General features: G+C 42.5%; 1 protein-coding gene across 1 annotated transcript in view; it reads left to right on the top strand.

Moving 5' to 3' along the window:
- Nucleotides 1–16,836, top strand: part of tmeff1b (transmembrane protein with EGF-like and two follistatin-like domains 1b) — a 246,300-nt gene that overhangs the window by 28,338 nt on the left and 201,126 nt on the right. The gene's annotated exons all lie outside the window — the stretch shown is intronic.

Genomic DNA, 16,836 nt, shown 5'->3' with positions numbered 1-16,836 from the left:
GTGTTCAAACACCTGGCAGATGACTTGGGTATGATTTAATAACCGAAAGCCTTTTTCACAAGGTGATTGAATTTCCCTGTAAGGCAGTTAAAATACTCTTCAAATTAAGGCAGACGAATTAGAAAATTGCTGCAGTCTCTTAGAAGTCTGGCTCCATGATGACCTGCTGTCTCTTGTAGCTGAATCTACTCCTTGAGGCACAGCCTTTAAAAAGCCCTCTGAGGCCAAACAGACCCACAGAAGCCCTCTACAGGCTGTAGTAGAGGGAAACTCTTAAGGTCTTTAATGACAAGAAATTTGCAGCTTCCTGAAAGTAAAATATTTTCCAGGGAGCCGGAGAGGGGAGCCAGTTTCTCTGTACAGGGAACCAATTATTTTTCAGTCCAGAACCTTCAACTTAAATGGTTAAAAGTGACATTTTGACCTTGTTAAAATTACTTCATCGCTCTAACATCAGGTATAGCTTATTCTGTTCCACTCCAGATTATTCACAGGAGTGTATTATTTCTCTTGCTTTCACCCAACTAAACACTCAGCAGAGCACACTTTAAAAATTGATCCCTTTAGGCAAGAGGCAAGCCATAATTCTGGGATAGATCAAAATGACTTGTTCCTTAAGATGGCTAATGTAAGGAAAATGCCTGGAGTTGGAGTGATTGATGTACAGAGAGGCTGTACGTTTTCTAACAAAGAATTATAACTGAAATTATGTAATCCAGGTAACATAAATTATTTATGTTCAGTTAATACAACCCTCGACTTATGTGAATTTATGACTTTCCATTTTAGCCAGTTTATGTAAACAAAATAGTCTAACTGTAGTTAGATGTTTATATGTGTGTATATACGTTATGTCTATCTACATTAAAAAAAACTAAGGATATAAAATGACCTTTACAGCTAAACTCGTCAAACTATGATGGTGTATTCACCTTTACCATTGGATTGTATGTGCATAAACCTGTACATTTGTGCCCAAGTCTTTCATTCTTTTTCTTTCCAGTGTTCTTGTCCTTTTTTCTGAAGTGACTGAGAAACCACCAATAAAATCCCACACATCCAGCTTATTCACTAATGACGTGAGCTGCTATCTCAGAAGGGTGAAAGTGAGGGATTTTCAACTTTGGTTTGAAATAGACATGAGGTTTGGGCCAAACTGCATTTGCCAAATGGATACTTTGCTGCGGCTCATTGGTTTTGGATAGTGGAAAATCTCCCAGCCTCTGCATGAAACCAGCCTGCTGACCTGTTTCCTTTTGCAAGAATGTCAACACTGGCACATCTTGGGTGTAATATTTTTAGATGTGTGTCTGACACAATGGGCAGAATCCTCCATTCATAGAATCATTGAATCCCTACAGTGCAGAAGGAGGCCATTCAGCCCAACAAGTCTGCACCGACAATAATCCCACCCAGGCCCTATCCTTGTTACCTCACATATTTACCCACTAATCCCTCTAACCTATGCATCCCTGGACACTTAAGGGGCAATTTAGCATGGCCAATCAACCTAACCCGCACATCTTTGGACTGTGGGAGGAAACCGGAGCACCCAAAGGAAACCCATGCAGACACATGGGGAGAATGTGCAAATTTCACATAGACCCAAGCCAGGAATCGGACCCAGAGCTGTGAGGCTGCCGTGCTAACCACTGTGCTGCCCATGGTGGCACATTCTGGAGACTAAGTCCAGTGGGGGAAATGAAGTTGGAGTGGTCTTGCTGCAGCTGTATAGGGCATTGGTGAGGCCGCAGCTGGAGTACTGTGTGCAGTTTTGGGCGCCGCACCTGCGCAAGGATATTTTGGCCCTGGAGGGAGTGCAGAGGAGGTTTACTAGGCTGATACCGGAGTTGAGGGGGTTGAGCTATGAGGAGAGGCTGAATAAACTAGGCTTGTACTCGTTAGAGTTTAGAAGAATGAGGGGAGATCTCATTGAGACGTATAAGATGATGAATGGGATGGATAGGATAGAGGTGGAGAGACTCTTCCCGCTCAAAAAAGACAGTAGGACTAGGGGGCACAGCCTCAAGATAAAGGGGAGGCGGTTTAGAACGGAGTTGAGGAGGAACTTCTTCACTCAAAGGATGGTGAATCTCTGGAATTCTCTGCCCATTGAAGTGGTGGAGGCTGCCTCGCTAAATATTTTTAAAAAGCGGGTTGATGGGTTCTTGATAAGAGAGGGGATTAAGGGTTATGGGGAGAGGGCGGGAAAGTGGAACTGAGCCACGACAGATCAGCCATGATCTTATTGAATGGCGGGGCAGGCTCGAAGGGCTAGATGGCCTACTCCTGCTCCTATTTCTTATGTTCTTATGTTCTTATGTTCTTATGACTTCTGTTGGAGAGTGGGCCTCGAATATACCAATATTGCGGCTTAGATAAGGAGACCAAAACTGTATGTAGTAGTCCCGGTGTGATCTCACACTATACAGTTGTAGTAAGACTTCCCTACTTGTATACTTCATCTCTCTTGCAAGAAAGGTCAAAATTCCTTTCGCCTTCCTGATTACTTGCTGTACCTGCATGTTAATGATTCATGTACATGACATACTCTGTACCACAGCATTCTGTAGTATCTTTGCATTTTAAAAATATTTTCCTTTTCTATTTTTTATAAGTCACTGAGACCTTGTGGTGTTCAGCTTATTAATTACGCATCTGCAAGAGGCATAATGAATCTTCTATGGGGGTGGGCAGGATGTGGTCCACCATGCTATCACCTCATGGCCTCCAACGTCTGACTGCCATTCACTATTCCACTCTGCCTCTTTAACTCCCCTTCTTGGACCCTGTGTCAGTCTCATCCCTCCCTTGTACCCAGTCTTGACACAGCTGGAGTTCCAGGCAGCCTATATCTCTCAGTGACAGTGCGAAAGGAAGGCAAAAGCAGTGTCTACTCAACTCAAAGTGCTGGAAAAATTCACCAGGCACCTGCTGCTTATATACAGTCATGAAAGTGAATGTTCTAAATTCCCACTGCTGGGGTGCTTAATTTGGAGGGGGAACAAGATTCCGGTGTGTTGGCTTTTTAATGAGCATTCGTGGGATGCAAATGGGGTTCCTAACATTGCTCCATGTGACACTTAACTCATCCTTAAGTTGCCATGAAGGTCGGGAGGAAAAGATTCCAAACTAATTTCCCAATATTCCCAATATTCTTTTTCCTCCACCCGCCATGATTCCCGGTGGGGTGGGGGGTGGGGGTGGGGGTGGGGTGGTGGTAGTGGTGGTGGGGGGGGTGGAAGCAGAAAATGGCACCCATTGGGGTTTTCCATTGAGCCATTAGCTTGTCTGCCTCTCTGCTCAGCTATCAGATTGGAAAAGGTTGAGTGGGTTGACGATAGGAATGGACTGGAATAGGAAACTGATGCTGTCTCATACTAATGGCGGTAATGATGGGGTGGGCAGAAGCTCAGCTATTTCACCACAAAGGAAGTTCTTTTTGGCCTTTGCTTAACATTTTTATTCTAGCTCTGTATGTAACTCCACTGTTAGAAACAGGATTAGTGATTTTTTTTTCTTTCCTTCTTTCCACATTGCCTTTTAATTTGGTTCTTCAGTCAAGCTGAAGTGCCTTCAAGCATCACTTATTCACCGACACCACAGTAAAGCCAAGACTTTAGGCCTTCCAATACTTTCTATAATTGCATTGTTATGAGACTGCCTTCTCAAAAATGTGTGATGATTTTATAGCACGCCCTAACTATGTGAGAAAGTGTTTCAAAACAGAGATGTTCAAAATTATAATGGGTTTTGATCGAGTAGCCGATAGGTGAAGTTAGTTCTATGAGAGAGATTATCAATAACCAAAGGACACATCTTTACTAGTTGGTAAAAAAAGGCAGTAAGGTGACTCTCATTTTATGCAGGATGTTATTGTGAGCTGGAATCCACTGCCCGAAATGGTAACTTTGAAAGTAAACTTTGTTATGTGATTTGAGAAGATGCAGAGCCAAAAGGAAAGTTGGACTAAGGATAACTTGTTTTTATAGGCTGATATAGGTCGAATGGCTTACTTCATGTCTATATAATTCTATAAAAAATACTAAATAGGAACTGGCTGTACAGCTCCTCAGACATCCTCTGTCACTTAGTAAGATCACGGCTGATCTGATCTTGGCCTCAACTCCACTTTCCAGCCTGTTTCCCATAGCCTATCACTCACCATATTGTTTCAAGGCCCTATCTATCTCAGTCTTGAATAAATTCAATAATTCAGCCCCTGCTTCTCTGGGTAGCAAGTTGCAAAGGTTCGCATCCCTCTCTTCCTCCTCATCTCCATATAAAATGGGAGATAATCTATTCTGATACTATGGTTGGAATTTTACTGGCAACGGGGTGGGCGAGGCTCGCAGAACGGAATTCTCTGTTGGCGATGGGCGGGTTTTTACGAGCCTTGCCCAAGTGAGGTCGTAAAATACCAGCCTATGGCCGGAATGTTATGGCTGGTCATGCCGGCGGGATTTTCCTATCTGACTGCAGTGAACGGAGATTTGGCTGGGCGACAAATTCCTCGACTTTACTGCAGCAGAAGTATGGCGTGACCAGCAGGTAAGATAGTGCCCCTTGTGTGGAATCTTCCATTCTTGATGAGTGTCTTGTCCATGCCTGAAAAAGTGATGAAACGCCCCAGCTGACCCTGAGGAGGAAATCCCGCTGTATCATCTGGTCATCAGGCAGTTTTGTGAGCAGCAGTGGGCCTTCCTCCAAACTGAGGACCCCGGAAGACAACATTCTACCTGCTGAGTGCTGCTAGCCAATCAGAAGTTGCACTTGGCAGCATGATGGAGGAGGTCAACATCCCCCTGGAATAAAAGGATTGAAGGGCAATCCTGGAAAAAGTGAATGTAGGAGCTAGATGGGTGTCTGCAGACAATCATGCAGGCAATTTAGCCCTTTAAGGGCCTGTCTGCTTTTATGGTTGAAAGGTGGGCCGATTGGCCTTTACGTTTTATTTGCAGCCTCGATCCAGGGTGTGATGAACTGTCCGGGCAGAAATAAAATTGAAAATGTGTCTGTGGACTGAGGTTTGTGCTCGAATGTGCTGCTTTGACACTCTTTGCTTAGCTCTTCCATTGCAATTTATTTTTCACAGATCAGCAGCTCCCTGAGGCAGCTCTACAGCAGCTCTTCCCCTGCGGTAGCATGTTAGAAGCATCAGCCCACATGTTCCCTTTTCTTGGCGCCCATCCTTTTACTGCCCTCCTCGGCAGTACTCAGCCATTCACAGAACACGGTTTGTGTTGGCTGCCCATTTAATTGGCCAGCCAGCATGAAATAGGACTCCTGGTCCACTGAGTGCGCATGTTCAATAGGGGGAAAACCCAGGCCATTATCACTAAGAGGCAATTGGCTGACTTTGTCATAATGCTTTGCATTATTGAACAATGGTGGAAGGGGATCATTTCCAGTCAGTTAGCAAACTTCTTTTAATGTCATGTGTAAGGTGAATCAACTTGTAATAAAGGAATGTTCTTCTGGTAAAACGTCAAGGAGATGGTGCAGGGTTTTTAATGAAATCCTGATTCTATCAGGACCTGGTGAGGATAAAGATTTTGATTTAACCAGGGCTCTCGTTTATTCTTTTTAATCAGTAATGAAGCCACGCCATTGTGTGAGGATCGCTAAATGAAAGGAATGATGTTTCCTAGAACTCAGAATATCCAAGACAAATCAAATATTAAACTAAATCATCTGTTCATGATTTATGCGCCAAAACAGATTACCCAATAGTTGTTTGATACCTAATGTTTTGCTCAACCTGTTACCTTAATTTCTCTAATTGTAAATTTCAGATTCAGTTTATTCTGTACTAAGACTAACCCTTCTCCAATGTTTAGTTTTCCCCAACACACTCTGTCTGGTTACCTGAGAGAATATTAATTTACTTCAAACATTTATACAGGATCTGCAATCAGTGGTCAAGGTGAGTATTTTTTATATGCTAATCTGTTGTGCGCAACAATTAAATGAGGAAAATCTGTAACATTTCTCACCTTGAATTGAAATCACAGTTTCATCCAAACACGATAAGGGATTAAAATACCTCATGAATAACGGTAAGAAGTCTCACAACACCAGGTTGAAGTCCAACAGGTTTATTTGGAATCACAAACTTTCGGAGCACTGCTCTTTCATGAGGTGAGTGGAGAGGCAGGTTCACAAACACATTATCCTCATCACCACTTACCTGATGAAGGAGCTGCACTCAGAAAGCTCGGTGATTTTAAATAAACCTGTTGGACTTCAACCTGGTTTTGTGAGACTTCTTTCCACCCCAGTCCAACACCGGCATCTCCACATCATGTCCATGAATAATAGTTATAAACAAAAATTAAACGAGCAATTAATCCAATCTCCGAAAATGCAGACGTAAAGCTATGTGTGCGTTCATTAATCGGGTTGTGTAAGTTGGCCATGATTTTAAATAATTCGCTGAAATGCACCTTTTAGTTCAAGAAGGAAGATTGTCCTCTATCCAGCCTGACAGTAGCTGGTTTAATTTGTTCCTCAACCATAATGAAAATGTATGTCCAAGAAACAGCCTGTAAATTCTGATTTTAAATGAGGATAGAAGCTATTTCATAAAGGCGACTGAAAATATTGATCTCAACCATTGGGAGTTCATATGGAAGAGAACATATTTTACTTAGAAAGGAATTTGCTTCAGGGCAGCTTCACTTTAAGTCTGACATCAATTATATTGGATCATATCTGCACTGATGCTCACTCATGAGGAATGTAATTCATTGGAAATGAAATAAAGAAAATAAATATATAAAACTAGGCACCACACTTTTTGAAGAAAAGCTCTAGCATGCACTGGTGATATGCAAAATTAACATTGGTGCATGAAGTTACAGTCATTTTACACGTTTAATTTGTGCTAAGAAATGAGAACCTACCATTTTATTAGTGTACTGGCTTTAGCTAAAAGAGAAATGGACAGACATTGAGATTTGACAATGTTATCATAGTACAGTAAACAGATTTACTATTTGCAGGGAACAGATTTACAGGACGTTCATGGAAAGTTGGTCTTGTTCTAAGGAAAAAAAATGAGACATAGTGAAAAGATAGTTGGCTTCTATTAGATTCAGCAATATAAGAAAATGAGTCTAAAACAAAGAGAATGTATAATTTACTATTATTATCAGATAGGTGGTAATCTCATGGGGGGAACATGGGTAAGCTATCATAACGATATTCAATTCATATTTTATTATGAGAAGGTATGTGTGCAGAAGTCAGGAGTCACAAACGCCAATAAACCTTTGAAGATTTTAAAACGCAAATTAGAACATTTATTAGCAAAAGATAAGAAAACTTAAAACACACAAGATTGCATTTACACATTTAAAATTAGTCTCACAGAACAGTTTCTCTAAAAAGATTTCGACCTGTTTGGACTCACTTCTTTAGGCAACAGTCCCTATTAATACTTAATTGATGAAGATTCCAATAATATTATCAGAAGGCACCTACTGCTGCTATAGGGAAGATATATCACAGGGCTTCTCTCTCTTGCCCTCTGTCTCTCTCTCTCACTCACTCTGCTATGGAGAATTCCAAAAAACTTCAGAATAAAACCTTGTCTTAGAAAAAAGCCAGACTCTTTCTGGGCTATTTGCAAAAAGCTCATTGTACTTTGTTATAGATCTGTTCTAGCATAGTGCGCACTCCAGAGTCTTACATGGCCACTCCCCTCAACACAGCTCCCAACCTTTCCTTTAATATGTCCTTTCCTGTTCCATCTTTAAAACTGTTGTCCATAACATCTCTCTGAATTTCATCATCTTCAGAATATAAATATCTTTCATGTTTCCGTTACTCCCACTCTTGGGTGAAACAAAACTTAATAATTTACCCCAAGTTTACTTAAGTTTAAGTTCTAAGATCCTTCCCACTTATCTCCTGATGCAAATTGCTACTCATGTTGTGTTTCCTCGTAGAACATCTAACTTGGTCATATTCGTTTTGAATGCCTGTTTTTCACACCTAGCTCCTTTGACAGTCTCAATTCCATTGCCACTCAGTTCCCAGCTCAGCTAAATTAGTCACACACACACACACACACACACACACGCATACACATACACACAGCTCCTCAATCCTGCTTCACACAATACTACAGTACCGCAGAAATATTAAACACTAACATTTTCTTCACATGACTAATGAGTGCTGTGGTATTTATTTTTTTCTGATTTGTCGTGCAAAGTACAGAATGAAGAGGATTAGAATTTCTATATGCAACGAACATATTTTTAAGATAGATGGATCACCAAAAATGAAAAAGGTCTCTCCTCAATACTGCTATACTTTGACACACCTAATTATAATAGCAACTTTCGAAATATTTACCACTTTTGGGAATTGGATGCTATTGTCTCAATTTTAAAAAATGAGATGGAAATTCCTTTCCGCCTATTTTCAAGCTTAAAGTGCATGGAGATTGCGCACAAACATGGAGGCCTGAGCCAGCCAAAATACTTCAACTGCTGCAGCACAGGTTATCAAAGCAATAAGGTGATAAGCAAAGCCAGTGGCTCCACCTGAACTTATTCAGTAGCATCCAGCCTTTCCTTAGATAATTCTTGGGCTTTTGCTTCAAGTTTTCTTAATGGAAGTCCATTCCAATGTCATTGATGTGAGCAACAATTTCCTGATATCAGTCCTAAATTTGCCTTTGTTAGTTTAAGCCAACATCTACGTGTTTCACTATTGTTTCATTTGAAGTATTCTGCCAGATTTGTTCCTTTATGTATTTATTATCCTCCAGAAGTTGCCACTTGCTTCATTTCAAAGCTGGAAAGTTCAATGTGTTTGGTCTTTCCTTGCAACACAGACCTGCGATGCCAGGGATCAACCTCATGGTCCTCTGAATGACCTTCAGGATTTGGACATCTCTGTCACGCTGCAGTGACCAAAACTGGGCGCAGTACTGAAGACATGATTGGAGCACATTTTACCATGCACAAACTGTTCTGACTGGTATTCTGTTAGTTCAGTATTGTATTCATTCTGTTGATAGCTCCTCCACAGTTGCTAGACATGTCAAATGCTAAGTATACTATTATCCCTGGATCAGTTTCACCGCCATAGCAATTTCAACACCATTCATAAAATTCAGACCATTTTCTCAACTACGTGCAATACATTATATAGATCAGTATTAGATTTCTTTTGCTGCTGCTCTACAAGCATGCTTTCTCTTACCTTGTAGCATTTGAGTGCCTCTTAACACTCTCCTGCCTTCAGTTCAGTATAATTGTCAATCTGACTGTATTGAGATTCTAGTGAAGAATTTTAAACCTGTACTGCCCTGTTTGTGCCTAAAACAGGACAGTAGAAGGAGCAAGGCCAACTGAAGCTATTTAGTTCCTGCCGGTTCTGATTTTCAGAGTAATCTTAATCTAAGTGTCTAGAGGTCCTGTTGGAAATTGGTGCGTATGGGAATAATAATTCCCTGTGGCCATTTTCACCTCTACCCACCGGATTAGCACTTGTTTCTGCTCCTGCTCAGCAAGTATTGTGTTAAGTGCTAGTGGTTTGGAATGTGCAGTAGAGCGGTCTTCAGCTGCAGTCACGTCCAGACTCAAGTGGGTGTGTGTTTGACAATTTATTGCCATATTAAGACAGTTTTGTGCTATGAGCCATACACATGATGAGGTCCAACAAAATTGCTCAGATTGACTTTACACAGGAGTCTTATAGCTTGTTGAATTTTCAGTCCTTCTGCCACAGACTTGGATTTGAATTGCGTCTCAGAGATGAAGGAATGATGGAAATCACCCTGCCCCTAAAAATATTTTCCTCACAAATGAGTTTTTTTTTTAAATAAGTGAACCCCAATCACCCTTTGAGAATGTCATTTATTTGTTTGCTAATCTATTCTTTACCCAGAGGGTGGTGAGGGACTGGAATGCCCTGCCAGCTGCAGTTGTAAATGCACCTAGTTTGGGGGCGTTTAAGAGATCTGTGGATAGGTTTATGGACGAAATGGGATTGGTTTAGATTAGTGGGTTAGTGTTTTTTTTTAAAAAACTGGTCGGCGCAACATCGTGGGCCGAAGGGCCTGTTCTGCGCTGTAATGTTCTATGTTCTATGTTCTATGTTCTATGTGCTGGTCACTCTAAAAGAAGATACTGCATGTGTATGTCATTAAGCCTCTTGGATTGTCTTTGAATCCCCAGGGTTCAAAGATTAATCTCCTGTTGCCAGCAACTCGGAGAAAAATCATAGGGCCATTAGAAATAATTTAAATTTCTTTTTCCATGTTCTTTAAATGCGTTCATTTATTAGTTATAAAAATATTGAAGGTGGAATACTGACTACCCAGAATGATCCAACTTGGCGACAAGGAAGTTTATTTGTTTTCCAGTTGATGGGGAGGGTACCGCACTGTCAGGATGGATGTACCAGGCTACTAATGGTGGAAGGATAAAGGCAGATGATTGGACACCAGAGCCAGGGGCGGAATTTTCCTGTTCCACCTGCCACGGGAATTGTAGCAGATGGGATAGGACCACATAAAGGTCCATTGTCCTTGGGTGGGATTTTCCGACCTTGGGATCAGCATGGCCGAAATCTCCTGGAATTTGTCCAACCAGAGGTGACAAATCAAATGGGAATGGGCGACAAGGTTGGATTCATGCACGTGAGAGGCAGCATTTGAGTGGCTTATATGACTCACATTGGGTTTGCGTCATCCGCTGCCGCCCTTTTGTAAGCTTTGATCACACCTTTTTTTATAATTGCTTGTTGGGGGAGGCAAGGTAACATAAAATTTTGAGTTGCTGATTTAAAGTTATGCAAGACATCACAGAATATTAAGTCCTTTCAACGAAGAAGTGTCAATGAATTTAGCATTTTCAAGGAAAGCAAGCACTAAAAATATCAATGAAAAGAAGCAAGATTGCTATATTTAATGTTGCTGTTTTTAGATAGCTCATAAATAATTGCATCCCAGAGCTGTGTTCATTTTTTAAAATTTTGCATTCCAACTGTTAGTGCGAAGAATTTATTGAAGATCATTTTATCCTGGCCAATGGTTATAGGGTTTTCAGAAATAAACATACAATATGAAATTATGCCATGATTTTTAAGACATACGAATGTTCTAGTTAGCAAGTTGATTTAGATTTCAGTGAGTATGAAGTGGGAGAGAATGACTTTTTGCCACTGTTGCAATGGTTGCTGTGATTTTCACTGAGGCTTATCACTAAGTGGCCAGAATAACTGAGTTAGAATCATAGAATCCCTACAGTACAGAAGGAAGCCATTTGGCCCATTGAGTCTGCACCGACAATAATCCCACCCAGGCCCTATCCCTTTAACCCCACATATTTACCCTGCTAATCCCCCCGAAACTAGGGTCAGTTTAACATAACCAGTCTTCTAACCTTCATATCTTTGGACTGCGGAAGGAAATTGGAGCACCCAGAGGAAACGCATGTAGGCGCAAGGAGAATGTGCAGACACTGCGCAGGTAGTGACCCAAGCCGGGAATCGAATCCGGGTCCCTGGCGCTGTGAGGCAGCAGAGCTAAACACTGTGCCACCATACCATCAGTTAGAAGGCAAGTTCTTTTAATATGCAGATCAGTTCTGTGACAACCATAGAACATCGTTTATCAATTATAGGACCGTTCTGGGTGGCTTAAACACTGCACATGCTCTGTGGTCTGGTAGTAAAGGACCTCAAAGCTAAGGTTAATGCATTTTGTGGGATCTGAGGAAGCAAGAGCCCTCCTCCAAACTCAGCCTGGGCTGCTGTTGAAATGGATCCTCACTCAAAATATCAGCATTTCTTTCTTTGAAACATTTTATTTTCTGCTTTCTTGTTGAGAAAATAGAGCTAACATTTCATGTCCCTTCATCAGAGCTGGAGTTTCTCCTGCTGAGTTTCTTGCGATTTTCTGTTTTTGTTTCAGATTCCAGCATCTGCAGTATTTTGCCTTTACATAGAGATGGTCATTGCCTGGCATTTTTGTGGCACAAATGTTACTTGCCGCTAATTAGCCCAAGCTTGGGCTTTGTCCAGGTCTTGCAGGATGTTGGACATGGTTGCTTCAGTATCTGAGGAATCACGAATGCTGCTGAACATTGTGCAATCATCAGTGGCCATCCCCATTTCTGACCTTAAGATGGAGGGAAGGCCATTGGTGAAGCAGCTGAAGATGGTTGGGCCAAGGACACTACCCTGAGGGACTCCTACAGAGATGTGCTGAGATTGAAATGATTGACTTCCAACAACCACATTTCTTTGTTCTGGATATGACTCCAACCAGTGGAGGGGTTTCCCCCGATACCCATTGACACCAGCTTTGCTAGGGCTTCTTGATGCCACGCTCAGTGAAATGTGGCCGTGATGTCAAGAGCAGTCACTCTCAACTCAACTCTGGAGTTCTGCTTTCTCATCCATGTTTGACCCAAGGGGTTATTATGAGGTCAAGAGCTCTGTGGCCTTGGCAAAACCCAAACTGAGCATCACTGAGCAGGTGATCACTGAGTAAGTGCTGCTTGAGAGCTCTGTCAATGACACCTTCCATCACATTACTGATGGTTGAGAGTAGGATGATAGGGAAGTAATTGGCTGAGTTGAATCAGTCCTTTATTCTGTGTACAGGACATACTTGGGCAATCTTCCACATCGCTGAGTAGATGCCAGTGTTGTATCCATACTGGAAGAGTTTATACCATTGCTTTTACCATTGAAAGTTTATCCAATCCAAAGTTGTGTGGGTTAGGTTGATTGGCCATTCTAAATTGACCCTTAGTGTCAGGGGGATTAGCAGGATAAATACATGTGGTAATGGGGATAGAGCCTGGGTGGGATTGCTGTCAATGCAGGCTGGATGGATTGAATGGTCTCCTTCTGTACTGTAGGGATTCTATAATTCAATAATTCTAATAATAAAATGACTGATGGTTTGAGAAACAGGTTTTCCAGGATTTGAGGTTGAAAGTATTTGTTATCAAGTGATTTAGAACATTTGAAGAAGGGAATTGACAAGAGGAGGAATTTTGGAGGAGGGAACCAAGAGTAGGGTGTCGAAATTTGCTGATGACACCAAAATTGGTGGAAAGGCAAATTGTGCGGAGGGTGGGGAGAGTCTACAGAAGGATCTAGATAGGCTGGGCGAATGGGCCAGGAAAGGCAAATGGAATTTAATGTTGGCAAGTGCGAGGTGGTCCACTTTGGTAGGAAGAATGGTAGGAAGGACTATTACTTACGTGGCGAAAAACTGCAGCAGGCGACGGTGCAGAGGGGTCTCGGGGTCCTTGTGCATGAGTCGCAAAAACCCAGCTTGCAGGTGCAGCAGGTGGTCAGGAAGGCGAATGGGATGCTGGCCTTCATCGCGAGGGGGATTGAATATAAAAGTAGGGAGGTCTTGCTGCGGCTGTATAGGGCATTGTTGAGGCCGCAGCTGGAGTACTGTGTGCAGTTTTGGGCGCCGCACCTGCGCAAAGATATTTTGGCCTTGGAGGGAGTGCAGAGGAGGTTTACTAGGCTGATACCGGAGTTGAGGGGGTTGAGCTATGAGGAGAGGCTGAATAAATTAGGCTTGTACTCATTAGAGTTTAGAAGAATGAGGGGAGATCTCATTGAGACGTATAAGATGATGAATGGGATGGATAGGTAGAGGTGGAGAGACTCTTCCCGCTCAGAAAGGATAGTAGGACTAGGGGGCACAGCCTCAAGATAAAGGAGGGGGCGGTTTAGAACAGAGTTGAGGAGGAACTTCTTCACTCAAAGGGTGGTGAATCTCTGGAATTCTCTGCCCGTTGAAGTGGTGGAGGCTACCTCGCTAAATATTTTTAAGACGCGGGTTGATGGGTTTTTGATAAGAGAGGGGATTAAGGGTTATGGGGAGAGGGCGGGAATGTGGAACTGAGCCACGACAGATCAGCCATGATCTTATTGAATGGCGGGGCAGGCTCGAAGGGCTAGTTGGCCTACTCCTGCTCCTATTTCTTATGTTCTTATGAATTGCATATGACACTTTAGATGCTGCTGAAGTGGAGTTATTTGTATCCATGAAAGTGTTAGTGTGTAAACATTCCAGGAAACTAGGTAAGTAATATTGTGTCTCCAGGTGCATTGCCAGCAATGCAGCAGAGTCAAGGGGAAGGATTATCTACTTACTGGTGCACTGGAGTGCCACTGAATGGAATGGTGTCATTGAGACGACCCTGCAGGGAGGTTCTGATGAGCCGGGAGTGGGAAGGAGGTTGTGCTGGATATCACTCCAACCAGTGGAGGGGTTTCCTCTGATACCCATTGATACCAGCTTTTCTAGGGCTGCTTCTGGGATTGCCGTCGGATCCTTCTGTCTCTATTGGCAGACCCCTATGTTAGAATCGGGATGTCGGAGAAGGACAGGATTCACTTGCACCCCCTCCCCAGGCCACAGCCACAGCTGCCAGGGTTTACATATGACCATGCAAATTAGATAGAGGAGTAAGCCACTTTGCTTGAATTGCTTTTGATGCATTTATACTCTTTCCTAAATAAGGAGACCAAATCCATACATAAACTCATTGGAGTTTGGAATTTAGAAGGATAAGGGGAGAACTTATAGAAACATATAAAATTATGAAGGGAATAGATAAGATAGAAGCAGGGAAGTTGTTTCCATGGCGGGTAAAACTAGAACTCCCCTGAAAATAAAGGGGAGCAAATTTAAGACTGAGTTGAGGAGGAACTTCTTCACCCAAAGGGTTGTGAATCTGTAGAATTCCCTGCCTAGTGAAATAGTTGACGTTATCTCATTGAATGTCAAGGGCCATCTAAGGCTCTCATTCCACCAGCATTATGTGGGAACCATGCCTTGTGGATACCCACTAAGACTGCAACTATTTACAATCTACATCATTGACTTGGATTTTTGAACAGTAAAGGAATTAAGGGTTATGGTGAGCGGGCGGGTCAGTGGAGCTAAGTCCACGAAAAGATCAACTATGATCTTATTGAATGATGGAGCACGCTCGAGGGGCCAGTTGGCCTACTCCTGCTCCTAATTCTTATGTTCTTTTGTTCTTATATACTTAAGATATCACTATTTTTATATTCCATTCACTTTGAAGCAATGAAAGAACATTCCATTTGCCTTTCTCACCACTTGCTATATCTGCATACAACCATGTACCAGTGAATTCTGCAATCCCTGTCAATTTAAATAATACACTGCTTTTCTAATCTTCCAGCCAAAGTGGATAAGCTTACATTTTCCCACATCTCCATTTGCCATTTTCCCCACTCACTTAACCTGTCTATACCCCTTTGCAGTCTCGTTAATGCACTGTTCACAACTTACTTTCTGAACTATCTTTGTGTCATCAGCAAACTTAGCAACCATTCATTTCATCCCTTCATCCAAATCAATGATACAAATGTAAATAGCTGAGGTCTTATTGGGGATCCACAAGGCATGGTTCCGACCTAATGCTGGTGAATGAGATGGAGATTGAGGGATGAGAACCTTAGATGACCCTTGAATGTCTACTTAATGTGGCTACAAGACCGAGCTGGCTCCAGCATACCTTCTAATTCTATCTTTTACTCTCATTCTATGCTTTTAAAAACCATACTCTAACTCTTTTAAACTGTCTAACAATGTTGTCTTTACTGTATTCTGCATCCTTTCCTTTCCTTCTCCCCATGTACTCTAAGAATGATATGCTTTATCTGTATTGTGCGCAAGAAACAATACCTTTCATTGTACACCAATTCATGTGACAAAAATAAATCAAATCAAAGAGTAAGTCAGAGGCTGGAAATACTGTGGAAAGTAATTCACCTCCTGACTCCCCAAATCCTGTTCACCATCTACAGGGCACAAGTCAGGAGGGTGATGGGGGAATACTGTCTACTTCCCTGGTGCACTGTGTCGCAGTGGTTAGCACTGCTGCCTCACAGAACCAGGGGCCTGGGTTTGATTCCAGCCTTGGATGATTGTCTGTGTGGAGCTTGCACATTCTCCCCATGTCTGCATGGATTTTCTCTAGGTGCTCTGATTTCCTCCCACAATCCAAAGATGTGCAGGTTGGGTGGATTGGCCATGATAAGTTGCCCCTTAGTATCCAAAGGTGTGTAGGTTAGGTGGATTAGCCATGGTATATGTGTGGCACTATCGGGATAGGATGGGGGGTGGGGGGAGGGGCTGTGTAGGCCTGAGTTGGTTGTTCTTTCGAGGAGTTGGTGCAGATTTGATTGGCCAAGTGCCCTCCTTCTGCACTGTAAGGATTATATAGATTCTATTAGTACAACCCCAACAATACTGAAAAAGTTCAAGATTTTCCAGGGCAAAGCAGCCCACTCAATCAGCATCCTGTCTACCACCTTAACCATTCACTCCCTCCACCATCAACACACATTGGCAGTAGAAGATACACTGCAGCAACTCTTCAAGCCTCCTACAGCACTTTCCAAACTTGCAACTTCTACCAGCTTAAAGAATAAGGGCAAAAGATGCAGCGGAATACCACCATTTGCAAGTTCCCATCCAAGTCACACACCATTTTGACTTGGGACAATATTGTAGTTCCTTCACCTTTGCTGGGTCAAAATCCTGGGACTCTCTTCTTAACAACACTGTGGGTATACCTACACCACATTCTGCAGCGGTTCAGGAAGGCAGCTCACTACCACCTTCTCAAGGGTAATTACGGATGGGCAAAAGTGCTGGAATAGCCAGCAACTCCCACATCCTGTAAAAAAGAGTGAATAAAAATTGGCTGCTGGGTGGGAAGGCTGTCCGCAACATTTCCGAACCTGGACACGGTCCCCCCCTGACCTCCCCACATCCCAGCCTACCACTTGTCAGAGCAT

Source organism: Carcharhinus amblyrhynchos, chromosome 2 (genome assembly GCF_965287045.1).
Source record: "Carcharhinus amblyrhynchos chromosome 2, sCarAmb.v2.hapA, whole genome shotgun sequence".
NCBI classification, from domain to species: Eukaryota; Metazoa; Chordata; class Chondrichthyes; order Carcharhiniformes; family Carcharhinidae; genus Carcharhinus; species Carcharhinus amblyrhynchos.
The sequence above is the reverse complement of the archived record's forward strand: the minus strand, read 5'-3'. Positions and strand labels throughout refer to the sequence as shown.